The sequence below is a fragment of the Arachis ipaensis genome, chromosome B10 (genome assembly GCF_059453495.1).
Source record: "Arachis ipaensis isolate K30076 ecotype BB chromosome B10, ASM5945349v1, whole genome shotgun sequence".
NCBI classification, from domain to species: Eukaryota; Viridiplantae; Streptophyta; class Magnoliopsida; order Fabales; family Fabaceae; genus Arachis; species Arachis ipaensis.
This window is the reverse complement of record NC_142435.1, coordinates 34,319,855-34,334,868: the sequence shown is the minus strand read 5'-3', so window position 1 is coordinate 34,334,868 and position 15,014 is coordinate 34,319,855. Positions and strand designations below refer to the sequence as shown.

The following is a 15,014-nucleotide window of genomic DNA, read 5'->3' as shown; positions in this document are numbered from 1 at the left end:
CACAAAATCCACCCACGTGTACGCGTCACCTCACACGTACGCGTCGCCTCTCTAAATAACCCATCACCCGTACGCGTGACCCACGCGTACGCGTCACTCCCATTTTGCCACTCCACACCCACGCGTCGCACTACACGTATGCGTGGATTGCCTGTTTCACCACTCTTCTTTTCTTCTCTTCTTTCCATTCTTTTCCTTCTTCTCTCTTCTTCTCTTTTCTTTTCCTTCTTCACCCAGCATCCAACAATACCAAGCACCTTCTAACACCATCTCTTTTAGTTAGTTAATTAGTTGTTTAGTTAGTTTAATTTTCATCAATTTTCTGTTTTTTATCATAAGTGTTGGATTGTTAATCTTGTTTACTATCTCTTGCTGCTGATTATTGATGCGATGTTAATTTAACATCATTGTTGTTAATTATCATTGTTGGATTTTATTGTTGAGGTTATATTTTGATACTTGGTTTTGAGTTTCTTTGTTGAACAACTGTGAATACCAAGTACATGAGAATTGCCTTTAACGAAGTTAAATCTTTTTGAATTGCATGATTTGGCCACCATGTGATTTGAACCCTTTTCTTTGGTTAGGTAATTTCTTGATGGATGTTATGCATTTATCTTAATGCATTGTGTTTCTTGATCATATGCATCCGTATGTTTTTGGCATGAATGCTTTCATGCTTCTTTATTGCTTGTTTAGTTGTCTTAACCTACAAGTTTAAAGTATCTCAAGCACATTAGGATGAGTGAAGTGCATGTTCACTTTCGTGTAATTGTGACATAGCTTTTATGCTAGTGTGTGTTCTAGACCGCATGCATCTTAGAACTCACACACTTAATTCATTAATGTCACACTAATTCACTCACTCCATTCTTGTGATTTACCTTATTCCAACAATGTATGCTTCCTTGCTTTACATTTTCGCATCTTACGGTGTTATTTTCTATTTTTCATGAATGACTGATAAACCCCATTTTTAGGGTTTATCTTGTATGGATTTAGAGGGTTTTATCAGTGATCTTTCACACTTATTCATATAAAAATGCATGGTTTTGTGTTCCTTTCCCAACTTTGCTTCATAAATGAAAGCATGCCTCTTTTGCATTAAATTAGATATATTTGAATCCTCCTCTATTACCATTCGATACCGTGATTTGTCTGTTGAGTGATTTCAGAAGTTATAGGGTAAGGATGGCTTAGAAGGGAGAAAGGAAGCATGCATAAATGGAAGGAACATAAAAAATGGAGCTTTGGAGTTTTGGGCAACGACGCGTACGCGTGCTGGTATGCGAAATTGTTACTCTGAGGTTGTAAAATTTGTTGTTCGTTCTCTCCCTGGCAATGGCGCCAATAACTGGTGCACAATACCATGTTCCAAACATAACTTCACAACTTCACACAACTAACCAGCAAGTGCACTAGGTCGTCCAAGTAATAAAACCTTACGTGAGTAAGGGTTGATCCCACGGAGATTGTTGGTATGAAGCAAGCTATGGTCACCTTGTAAATCTCAGTCAGGCGGATATCAAGTGGTTATAGTATTTTCGAATAATAATAATAAATAAACAAAAAATAAAGATAGAAATACTTATGTAATTCATTGGTGAGAATTTCAGATAAGCGTATAGAGATGCTTTCGTTCCTCTAAATCTCTACTTTCCCACTGTCTTCATCCAATCAGTCTTACTCCTCTCCATGGCAAGCTTTCTGTAAGGGCATCACCGTTGTCAATGGCTACATCCCATCCTCTCTGTGAAAATGGTCAAAATGCTCTGTCATGGCATGGCTAATCATCTGGAGGTTCTCGATCATACTGGAATAGGATTTACTATCCTTTTGCATCTGTCACTACGTCCAGCACTCGCGAGTTTGAAGTTCGTCACAGCCATTCCTTCCCAGATCCTACTCGGAATACCACAGACAAGGTTTAGACTTTCCGGATCTCAAGAATGGCCATCCATGGGTTCTAACTTATACCATGAAGATACTAATAACTTGGACTCGGTCCCCTGTATTAGATATCTAAGAGATATTCATTCAAGCTTGTTTGCATGTAGAACGGAAGTATTTGTCAGGCACGCGTTCATGAGTGAGAATGATGATGAGCGTCATATAATCATCACATTCATCATTTTCTTGGGAACGAATGGATATCTTAGAGGCGGAATAAGTTGAATTGAATAGAAAAATAGTAGTACTTTGCATTAAATCATGAGGAACAGCAGAGCTCCACACCTTAATCTATGGAGTGCAGAAACTCTACCGTTTGAAAATACAAAAGTGATAATGGTCCAGGCATGGCCGAATGGCCAGCCCCCATGAAAGTCTAAGATAGCATAAAACTGATCAAAGATGTTCCCAAGATGATAGTAAAAAGTCCTATTTATACTAAACTAGTTACTAGGATTTACAGAAGTAAGTAAATGATGTAGAAATCCACTTCCGGGGCCCACTTGGTGTGTGCTTGGGCTGAGCTTGAAGTTTACACGTGGAGAGGTAATTCTTGGAGTTGAACGCCAGTTTGTAACGTGTTTCTGGCGTTCAACTCTGGTTCGTGACGTGTTTCTGGCGTTTAACTCCAGACTGCAGCGTAGAACTTGCGTTCAACGCCCTTTTGTGTCATCTAAACTTGGGCAAAGTATGGACTATTATATATTGCTAGAAAGCCCTGGATGTCTACTTTCCAACGCAATTGGAATCACGCCATTTTGAATTTTGTAGCTCCAGAAAATCCACTTTGAGTGCAGGGAGGTCAGAATCCAACAGCATCAGCAGTCCTTCTTCAACCTCTGAATCTGATTTTTGCTCAAGTCCCTCAATTTCAGCCAGAAAATACCTGAAATCATAGAAAAACACACAAACTAATAGTAAAGTCGAGAAATGTGAATTTAACATAAAAACTAATAAAAACATCCCTAAAAGTAACTAGATCCTACTAAAAACATACTAAAAATAATGCCAAAAAGCGTATAAATTATCCGCTCATCACAACACCAAACTTAAATTGTTGCTTGTCCCCAAGCAACTGAAAATCAAATAGGATAAAAAGAAGAGAATATACTATAAATTCCAAACTATCAATGAAACATAGCTCCAATCAGATGAGCGAAACTTGTAACTTTTTGCCTCTTGAATAGTTTTGGCATCTCACTTTATCCATTGAGGTTCAGAATGATTGGCATCTATAGGAACTCAGAGTTTAGATAGTGTTATTGATTCTCCTAGTTCAGTATGTTGATTCTTGAACACAGCTACTTTATGAGTCTTGGCCGTGGCCCTAAGCACTTTGTTTTCCAGTATTACCACCGGATACATAAATGCCACAGACACATAATTGGGTGAACCTTTTCAGATTGTGACTCAGCTTTGCTAAAGTCCCCAATTAGAGGTGTCCAGGGTTCTTAAGCACACTCTTCTTTTGCTTTGGACCTTGACTTTAACCGCTCAGTCTCAAGTTTTCACTTGACACCTTCAAGCCACAAGCACATGGTTAGGGACAGCTTGGTTTAGCCGCTTAGGCCGGGATTTTATTCCTTTAGGACCTCCTATCCACTGATACTCAAAGCCTTGGGATCCTTTTTATTTACTCTTGCCTTTTGGTTTTAAGGGTTATTGGCTTTTTGCTCTTGCCTTTTGGTTTTAAGAGCTTTTGGCTTTTTCTACTTGCTTTTTCTTTTTTTATTTTTTTTTTCGCCATTTTTTTTCTTTTTTTTTTCTGCAAGCTTTTGTATTCACTGCTTTTTCTTGCTTCAAGAATAATTTTTTTGATTTTTCAGATTATCAAATAACATGTCTCCTGTTCATCATTCTTTCAAGAGCCAACATATTTAACATTCATAAACAACAACTTCAAAAGACATATGCACTGTTCAAGCATTCATTCAGAAAACAAAAAGTATTGTCACCACATCAATATAATTAAACTAAGTTCAAGGATAAATTCGAAACTCATGTACTTCTTGTTCTTTTGAATTAAAAACAATTTTTTATTTATTTAAGAGATGTGATGGATTCATAGGACATTCATAACTTTAAGACAAAGTTACTAAATACTAATGATCATGTAATAAGACACTAACATAGATAAGCACTTAACATAAAAAAAAAAACAAAAAATAGAGAATATAAGAATAAGGAATGAGTCCACCTTAGTGATGGTGGCGTTTCCTTCTTGAGGAACCAATGATGTCCTTGAGCTCTTCTATGTCTCTTCCTTGTCTTTGTTGCTCCTCCCTCATTGCTCTTTGATCTTCTCTAATTTCATGAAGGATGATGGAGTGCTCTTGATGTTCCACCCTTAATTTTCCCATGTTGGAACTTAATTTTCCTAGGGAGGTGTTGATTTGCTCCCAAAAATTTTGTGGAGGAAAGTGCATCCCTTGAGGTATCTCAGGAATTTCTTGATGATGAGCTTCCTCACGTGTTTCTTGAGCTCCATGAGTGGGCTCTCTTGTTTGCTCCATCCTTTTCTTAGTGATGGGCTTCTCTTCCTCAATGGGAATGTCTCCTTCTATGAAAGCTCCAGCTGAGTAACAGAGATGGTAAATAAGATGAGGGAAAGCTAGCCTTGCTAAGGGGGAAGGCTTTTCGGCTATTTTGTAGAGTTCAAGGGAGATGACTTCATGAACTTCTACTTCCTCTCCAATCATGATGCTATGAATCATGATGGCTCGATCCGCAGTAACTTCAGATCGGTTGCTAGTGGGAATGATGGAGCGTTGGATGAACTCCAACCATCCTCTAGCCACAGGCTTGAGGTCCAGTCTTCTAAGTTGAACCAGTTTGCCTTTTGAGTCAATTTTCCATTGAGCCCTTCCACACATATTTCCATGAGGACTTGGTCCAACCTTTGATCAAAGTTGACCCTTCTAGTGTAAGGGCGTGCATCTCCTTGCATCATAGGCAAGTCAAACGCCAACCTCACATTCTCCGGACTAAAATCTAAGTATTTCCCCCGAACCGTTGTAATATAATTCTTTGGGTTCGGGTTCTTACTTTGATCATGGTTCCTAGTGATCCATGCATTAGCATAGAACTCTTGAACCATTAGAATTCTGACTTGTTGGATGGGTTTTGTTAGAACTTTCCAACCTCTTCTTTGGATTTCATGTCGGATTTCCGGATACTCATTTCTCTTGAGTTTGAAAGGGACCTCGGGGATCACCTTCTTCTTGGCCACAACATCATAGAAGTGGTCTTGATGAGCTTTGGAGATGAATCTTTCCATCTCCCATGACTCGGAGGTGGAAGCTTTTGTCTTCCCTTTCCCTTTTTTAGAGGATTCTCCGGTCTTAGGTGCCATCAATGGTAATGGAAAAACAAAAAGCTATGCTTTTATCACACCAAACTTAGAATATTGCTCGCCCTCGAGCAAGAAAAGAAAGAATAGATGAAGAAGAAGAAGAAATAGAGGAGAGGGAGAGAGATGTGTTTCGGCCAAGAAGGGGAGGAGAGGGTTGTGTTGTGTGAAATTGAAGAAGAATGGAGGGCTTTATATAGGGAAGGGAGGGGGGTTAAGGTTCGGCCATATGGGGAGGGTTTGGGTGGGAAAGTGATTTTGAATTTTGAAGGTAGGTGGGGTTTATGAGGTAGGTTTATGGTGAAGAGTGGATGGATGTGAGTGGTGAAGGGGTAGTAGGGAAGAGAGCTTGATGTGATTAGTGAAGGGTTTTGGGGAAAGGTATTTATTGGGAGGAGAGGATGAACATTAAGAAGAGGGAAGAGTATGAGTGGAGGTAGGTGGGGATCCTGTGGGTCCACAGATGCTGAGATGATCCTATGGGGTCCACAGATCCCAAGGTGTCAAGGATTTGCATCCCTGCACCAATTAGGCATGTAAAATGCCTTTGCATGCAATTCTGGCGTTTAAACGCCGAATTGGTGCTTGTTCTGGGCGTTCAGTGCCCAGATGCAGCATGTTTCTGGCGTTGAACGCCAGTTCTATGCTTGTTTCTGGCGTTCAGCGCCAGCTTTCCTCAGTGTGCATTCCTGGCGTCTGAACACCAGGATGCTGCTTGTTTTGGGCATTCAACACCAGATCCATGCTCTATTCTGGCGTTGAACGCCAGCCAGATGCTCCTTACTGGCGTTTAAACGCCAGTAAGTCCTTCCTCTAGGGTGTGATTTTTTTCTGTTGTTTTTTATTTTGTTTTTAATTTTTCTATTTATTTTGTGACTCCACATGATCATGAACCTAATAAAACATGAAAGAACAATAAAATAAAAATAAAATTAGATAAATAAAAAATTGGGTTGCCTCCCAACAAGCGCTTCTTTAATGTTAATAGCTTGACAGTGGGCTCTCATGGAGCCACACAGGTGATCAGGTCAATTTATAGACTCCCAACACTAAACTTAGAGTTTGGATATGGGAGTACAACACCAAACTTAGAGTTTGGCTGAGGCCTCCCAACACCAAACTTAGAGTTTGACTGTGGGGGCTTTAGTTGACTCTGTACTGAGAGAAGCTTACTGTGCCTCTTTTCCATGTTTACAGAAGGATGTCCTTGAGTTTTAAACACAAGGGAGTCCTCATTCAATTGAAGGACTAGTTCACCTCTGTCAACATCAATCATAGCTCTTGCTGTGGCTAGGAAGGGTCTTCCAAGGATGATGGATTCATCCTCATCCTTCCCAGTATCTAGGATTATGAAATCAGCAGGGATGTAAAGGCCTTCAACCTTTACTAATATGTCCTCTACTTGTCCATAAGCCTATTTTCTGGAATTGTCTGCCATCTCTAATGAGATTTTAGCAGCTTGTACCTCAAAGATTCCCAGTTTCTCCATTACAGAGAGTGGAAGGTTTATTCCTGATCCAAGGTCACATAGAGCCTTCTCAAAGGTCATGGTGCCTATGGTACAAGGTATTAGGAACTTTCCAGGATCCTGTTTCTTCTGAGGCAATCTCAGTTGATCCAATGCATTTAGTTCATTGGTGAACAGGGGAGGTTCATCTCCCCAAGTCTCATTACCAAATAGATTGGCATTCAGCTTCATGATTGCACCAAGGAACTTGGTGACTTGCTCTTCAGTGACATCCTCATTCTCTTCTGAAGAGGAATACTCATCAGAGCTCATGAAGGGCGTAAGGAGGTTTAATGGAATCTCTATGGTCTCTAGATGAGCCTCAGAGTCCTTTGGTTCCTCAGAGGGAAACTCCTTATTGATCACTGGACGTCCCAGGAGGTCTTCCTCCTTAGGATTCACGTCTTCCCCTTTCTCCTTGGATTCAGCCATGATGGTCAATTCAATGGCCTTGCACTCTCCTTTTGGATTTTCTTCTGTACTACTTGGGAGAGCATTAGGAGGGGTTTCAGTGATCTTCTTACTCAGCTGGCCCACTTGTGCCTCCAAATCTCTAATGAAGGACCTTGTTTCATTCATAAAACTCACAGTGGCCTTAAATAGATCAGAGACTAAGTTTGCTAAATTAGAGGTATTTTGTTCAGAGTTCTCTGTCTGTTGCTGAGTGGATGATGGAAACGGCTTGCTATTGCTAAACCTGTTTCTTCCACCATTATTAAAGCCTTGTTGAGGCTTTTGTTGATCCTTCCATGAGAGATTTGGGTGATTTCTCCATGAGGGATTATAGGTGTTTCCATATGGTTCACCCATGTAATTCACCTCTGCTATTGCAGGGTTTTCAGGATCACAAGCTTCTTCTTCAGAAGATGCCTCTTGAGTACTGTTGGATGCAGCTTGCATTCGATTCAGACTCTGAGAAATCATATTGACTTGCGGAGTCAATATTTTATTCTGAGCCAATATGGCATTCAGAGTATCAATTTCAAGAACTCCCTTCTTCTGAGGCGTCCCATTACTTACAGGATTCCTCTCAGAAGTGTACATAAACTGGTTGTTAGCAACCATGTCAATAAGTTCTTGAGCTTCTGCAGGCATTTTCTTTAGGTGAATGGATCCACCTGCAGAAGTATCCAATGACATCTTAGCTAATTCAGACAGACCATCATAGAATATATCCATAATGGTCCATTCTGAAAGCATGTCAGAAGGACACTTTTTAGTCAGTTCCTTGTATCTCTCCCAAGCTTCATAGAGGGATTCACCTTCTTTCTGTCTGAAGGTTTGAACATCCACTCTAAGCTTACTCAGCTTTTGAGGAGGAAAGAACTTGGCTAAGAAAGCCTTGACCAGCTTATCCCAAGAGTTCAGGCTATCCTTAGGTTGAGAGTCCAACCATATTCTAGCTCTGTCTCTTACAGCAAATGGAAAAAGCATGAGCCTGTAGACTTCAGGATCTACTCCATTAGTCTTAACAGTGTCACAGATCTACAAGAATTCAGTTAAGAATTGAAAGGGATCTTCAGATGAAAGTCCATGGAACTTGCAGTTCTGCTGCATCAGAGAAACTAATTGAGGTTTAAGCTCAAAATTGTTTGCTCCAATGGTAGGAATTGAGATGCTTCTTCCATGTTAATTGGAATTAGGTGCAGTAAAGTCACCAAGCATCCTCCTTGCATTATTATTATTTTCGGCTGCCATCTCCTCTTCCTGTTCGAAAATTCCTGTAAGGTTATCTCTAGATTGTTGTATTTTAGCTTCTCTTAGTTTCCTTTTTAGAGTCCTTTCAGGTTCAGGGTCTGCTTCAATAAGAATGTTCTTGTCCTTGCTCCTGCTCATATGACAAAGAAGGGAATAACAAAGAAAATATGGAATCCTCTATGTCACAGTATAGAGATTCCTTTGTGTGAGTAGAAGAAGAAAAGAATGTAATGTAAGGAAAGAGAAGGGAGGAGAATCCAAACACAAGGGTGAGGAAAGCAGAGATATGGGATGAAGAGAAGTGTAAGTAAGTAAATAAATAAATAGAAGAAGATGAGAGAGAGAAGTTTTCGAAAATAATTTTTTGAAAAAGAGTTAGTGATTTTCGAAAATTGAAGGAGAATTAAATTAAAATTAAAATTTAAACAATTAATTAATTAAAAAGAATTTTTGAAAAAGAGTGAGGTATTTTCAAAAATTAGAGAGGGATAGTTAGTTAGGTAGTTTTGAAGGAGATAAGAAACAAACAAAAAGTTAATTAGTTAGTTGAAACAAATTTGAAAATCAATTTTGAAAAGATAAGAAGATAAGAAGTTAGAAAAAAAAAAAAATATATATATATATATATATATATATATATATATATATTTGAAAAAGATATGATTTAAAAAGATATGATAGAAAGATATGATTTTGGAAAAGATAAGATAAAAAGATATTTTTGAAAAGATATGATTGAAATTAGTTTTGAAAAAGATTTGATTTTTAAATTCACAATTAATGACTTGATTCACAAGAAATCACAAGATATGATTCTAGAACTTAAAGTTTGAATCTTTCTTAACAAGTAAGTAACAAACTTGAAATTTTTGAATCAAAACATTAATTGATAATATTTTCGAAAATTATGAGATAAAATTAAGAAAAATATTTTTGAAAAATATTTTTAAAATTTTCAAAAATAAATAAGAAAAATGAAAAAGATTTGATTTTTGAAAAAGAATTTGAAAAAGATATGATTTTTAAATTGAAAATTTGATTTGACTCATAAAAACAACTAGATTTTAAAATTTTTTGAAAAAGTCAATCCAAATTTTCGAAATTTATGAGTGAAAAAGGGAAAGATATTTTTTTGAATTTTGAATTTTTAATGATGAAAGAGAAAAACATGAAAATGATGCAATGCATGAAAATTTTGGATCTAAACATGTGATGCATGCAAGAACACCATGAATGTCAAGATGAACACCAAGAACACTTTGAATGTCAAGATGAACATCAAGAACTTATTTTTTTGAAAAATTTTCAAGAAAAGAAAACATGCAAGACACCAAACTTAGAAATTTTTCATGTATAGACACTATGAATGCAAGAATGCATATGAAAAACAAGAAAAGACACAAAAAAAGAAAATATGAAGATCAAACAAGAAGACTGGCCAAGAACAACTTGAAGATCATGAAGAACACTATGAATGCATGAATTTTCGAAAAATGCATAAAAAATTTTTAAAAAAATGCAATTGATACCAAACTTAAAATTGACTCAAGACTCAAACAAGAAACACATAATATTTTTGATTTTATGATTTTATTAAAATTTTTTTATTTTTGTATATTTTTTTTTCGAAAAACATATAGGAAAAAGAAAATAAGAAATTCAAAAATTTTTAATAAGAATTCCAGGAATCTTTCAATGTTAGCCTAAAGCTCCAATCCAAGGGTTAGATATGGCTTAATAGCCAGCCAAGCTTTAGAAGATACAAATCAGTCATACAACAGCAGGTGGATTAGGAACAGCTAGCTTGCTCTTGTGATGATGGTTTGGAAGCCTCAGTCCAAAAGAATTTAGACATGGCTTTACATCCAGCCAGGCTTCAACATGCTTCATGAAACACTAGAATTCATTCTTAAAAATTATGAAATAATTTTCAAAAACAAAGGGAAAATTTTTTAAAAGATTTTTGAAAAATTTTTTGAAAACTTTTTGAAAATAAAATAAGAAGAAAATTACTCAATCTGAGCAACACGATGAACTGTCAGTTGTCCAAACTCGAACAATCCCCGCAACGGCGCCAAAAACTTGGTATGCGAAATTGTTACTCTGAGGTTGTAAAATTTGTTGTTCGTTCTCTCCCTGGCAATGGCGCCAATAACTGGTGCACAATACCATGGTCCAAACATAACTTCACAACTTCGCACAACTAACCAGCAAGTGCACTGGGTCGTCCAAGTAACAAAACCTTACGTGAGTAAGGGTCGATCCCACGGAGATTGTTGGTATGAAGCAAGCTATGGTCACCTTGTAAATCTCAGTCAGGCGGATATCAAGTGGTTATAGTATTTTCGAATAATAATAATAAATAAACAGAAAATAAAGATAGAAATACTTATGTAATTCATTGGTGAGAATTTCAGATAAGCGTATAGAGATGCTTTCGTTCCTCTAAATCTCTGCTTTCCTACTGTTTTCATCCAATCAGTCTTACTCCTCTCCATGGCAAGCTTTCTGTAAGGGCATCACCGTTGTCAATGGCTACATCCCATCCTCTCTGTAAAAATGGTCCAAATGCTCTGTCACGGCATGGCTAATCATCTGGAGGTTCTTGATCATACTGGAATAGGATTTACTATCCTTTTGCATCTGTCACTATGCCCAGCACTCGCGAGTTTGAAGTTTGTCACAGCCATTCCTTCCCAGATCCTACTCGGAATACCACAGACAAGGTTTAGACTTTCCGGATCTCAGGAATGGCCATCCATGGGTTCTAACTTATACCACGAAGATACTAATAACTCGGACTCGGTCCCCTGTATTATATATCTAAGAGATATTCATTCAAGCTTGTTTGCATGTAGAACGGAAGTGTTTGTCAGGCACGCGTTCATGAGTGAGAATAATGATGAGCGTCACATAATCATCACATTCATCATGTTCTTGGGAACGAATGGATATCTTAGAGGCGGAATAAGTTGAATTGAATAGAAAAATAGTGGTACTTTGCATTAAATCATGAGGAACAGCAGAGCTCCACACCTTAATCTATGGAGTGCAGAAACTCTACCGTTTGAAAATTCATAAGTGATAATGGTCCAGGCATGGCTGAATGGCCAGCCCCCATGAAAGTCTAAGATAGCATAAAACTGATCAAAGATGTTCCCAAGATGATAGTAAAAAGTCCTATTTATACTAAACTAGTTACTAGGGTTTACAGAAGTAAGTAAATGATGTAGAAATCCACTTCCGGAGCCCACTTGGTGTGTGCTTGGGCTGAGCTTGAAGTTTACACGTGGAAAGGTCATTTTTGGAGTTGAACACCAGTTTGTAACGTGTTTCTGGCGTTCAACTCTGGTTCATGACGTGTTTCTGGCGTTTAACTTCAGACTACAGCGTAGAATTGGCGTTCAACGCCCTTTTGCGTCGTTTAAACTTGGACAAAGTATGGATTATTATATATTGCTGGAAAGCCCTGGATGTCTACTTTCCAACGCAATTGGAAGCGCGCCATTTTAAGTTCTGTAGCTCCAGAAAATCCACTTTGAGTGCAGGGAGGTCAGAATCCAACAACATCAGCAGTCCTTCTTCAACCTCTTAATCTGATTTTGCTCAAGTCCCTCAATTTCAGCCAAAAAATACCTGAAATCACAGAAAAACACACAAACTCATAGTAAAATCCAGAAATATGAATTTAACATAAAAACTAATAAAAACATCCCTAAAAGTAACTAGATCCTACTAAAAACATACTAAAAACAATGCCAAAAAGCGTATAAATTATCCGCTCATCACGTGCCTTGTGCGTACGCGTGGATGCGCGCCACCAAGGTCGGCGCGAGGAAGCCAAAGCCAGAGCTGGCGCATTTTCATGGCTAGGCCAGATCCCCAGGGACGCGCACGCACGCGTGAGGCGTGCGCATGGATTGTAAAAGCTCTAGGGATGCGTACGCGTTCAGTGCGCGTACGTGTCGATGCCGCACGTGACTTTTAAAGAGAAAATGTGATTAGCAATTTCAGGGCAGTTACAGACCCTGTTTGGAGCAGAATTCTAGCGGGAAAAGGCATAAGAAGACCAAAGATTGAAGGGATCCACACCTATTAACTCATTTTAAGATATTTTTAGTTGGAAGTTACATTTTGTAGAGAGAGAAACTCTAACTTCTCTCTAGCTTCTCTCTAGGGTTTAACTTCTCAAATTTGGAGTTCTCTTGTTGAATTTGGTGAGATCTATTGTCAATTCTCTTCTACTTTACTTTCAATTGTAGATCTAGATTCTCATACTCTCAAATTAGTTCTTGTTGTTCAAGTTACTTGTGGATCTTAGCTTTTGGATGTTGTTACTTCTATTTCCATTGATACATTGAGGTAATTCAAGTTCTTAGCCTTCAATTATTTGATTGTTGTTAATCTTTTGTAGTGGATATCTTTGAATTCAATTTTACTTTTAATTTTACAATCCCTCTCATCATTTCTCTCCAAGTGTTTGAGAAAATGCTAACTTTAACTATGGAGTAGACTTTTCTTACTTGGCTTAGAGGTTGAGACATTGGAGACACTTGAATTATTAATGTCTTTTGTTGATCATCAATTGGAACTTGCTAATTGATTTGCAAGTCACTAAAGCTAGACTTCCCTAAGGTTAGGCTAGGACTTGTGAATCTAAATTGATTACTTTCACTTGACTTTCCTTTACGCTATAGGTTAACTAAGTGAAGTAATAACTAATTGTGATGTGATTACAATTGATAGAAACAATGATGATAGGAAGTCCGATTCTCACTTCTAGCCATGGCTTTTATATCATTTGATTTTCATTCACATTACTAGCTTGTTCTTTTCTTATATGAAACTTCAAACACCAATATACTCTCTAACCAAAAATGTGCATTTTGGAGTACTCCTAGGGAGAACGACTCGGGACTCATACTCTCGGTTATTGATTTTAGATTGTTTGATGCGGAATTGCGTGTTGGTTTAGACTATACTACGATTGGATTTATTGATAAATTCTATACCGGCATAAAATCACTCATCAATGACGTACCATAAGCTGAAACGGAAGCGGAAGAAAGAACATACAGTAACTGGTTGATCCACCAGCTGAAGGTGACAACTCGGCAAGTCGCCATACCCCCTTACTCATTTTTGAATGCACCGAGGACGGTGCAAACTTTTAAGTGTAGGGAGGTCGTCCGACCAGTCGGCATTTTTAGGTGACAACTTTCTAATCCTAACACTTTTGTATTTCATTTTTAGGTCTTCTAGAATTTTTAGTTGAATTTTCTTGTTTTGCATATATATACATAATAAGCTTAGTCAAAATAATGAACTTTTTCAAGAAATTTATCTATAGGGCACCCCAATTGATTTGAGTAAAAAATTTTTCATTGGACTTGCTTCAATTATATATTGTGGATCATATTTTTGAGCTAAGAACACAAGCATGTGAGATTTGAGCCTAATTGTGTAGTTACATCTTGTAACCACTATCTTCCTTCTTGTGTGTATTATTCTCTTTCTATGATTGTGATTTTTGATTTGTTTGATTCTTTATGTCCATTATTTTGTGTATACATGCACTTATATGATTGAGGTCATTGTTCAATTAGCTCACTTACCCAAATAGCCTTACCTTTTATCTTCCATTGTTAGCCAACTTTGAGCCTATGATAAACCCACTTGTTCTTAGCACATTACAAGCCTTAAAGCAAAAAATAATAAATGTCCTTTATTTGGATCTTTGATTAGTTTAGGCTAGTGAGTGTGTATCATTCAAGTGTGGGAAAATTTGGGACATTGGTTGGGGTAAAAGTGTATTTGGTAGTCTCGTTGAAAACATTGGGAATTGGGTACATATTCATGTGTTAACTAAATGTAAAACCATATGCATTGATACTTTTGTATACTTTATTGCAAAAAGAAAAAAAAAATATATATATATATACAAAATAAGGAAAAATATATATATCAAAAGAAAAAAATTGGAAAAAGGAAGAAAAAGAAAAGCAATAAAAAGGGGACAAAATGCCCCAAAGTGAAGCTCAATAATAATCAATGCATATGAGTTGTGATCAAAGAGAATGCATGAGTGTGTGAAAAAGTGAAGAATGGGTAGTTAGGTTAGCTTTGAATTTGTATAGGTTGCTATATAGGTTAGGTGGGAAGTTTAAGTTAATCAAAGATTCAAATTTCTAGTCCACTTAACCATATACAATCCTACCTTGACCCTAACTCCATTACAACTTATGAATAAGTCCTCATGATATTTGTATGCATGCATGAAATAATTGTTGATTGTTAGATGAAAAATAAATCTTGAAAAGCATGATTAGGGGAGAATTGAGTGAATCAACCCTATACACTTGAGTGATTAGAGCGGATACACATCCGGTGAGGGTTCGATTGCTCAATTATATGTTTTCACCATGATCATCTCTTTTCTTGCAAGTTTGTAAAATCTTTTAATAACTCAATTCAATTGTGAGTTTGGCTTGGTTGTTAATACCTTTAGCC

The 15,014-nt window shown here is 37.4% G+C and overlaps 1 non-coding gene across 1 annotated transcript; it reads left to right on the top strand.

Annotated features, from left to right (window-relative positions):
* Positions 1–8,000: 8,000 nt before the first annotated feature.
* On the top strand, positions 8,001–8,108 carry LOC148579654 (small nucleolar RNA R71). Its single transcript, XR_015899492.1, has one exon. It is a non-coding gene; the product is annotated as a small nucleolar RNA R71 (small nucleolar RNA).
* The last annotated feature ends 6,906 nt before the right edge of the window (positions 8,109–15,014 follow it).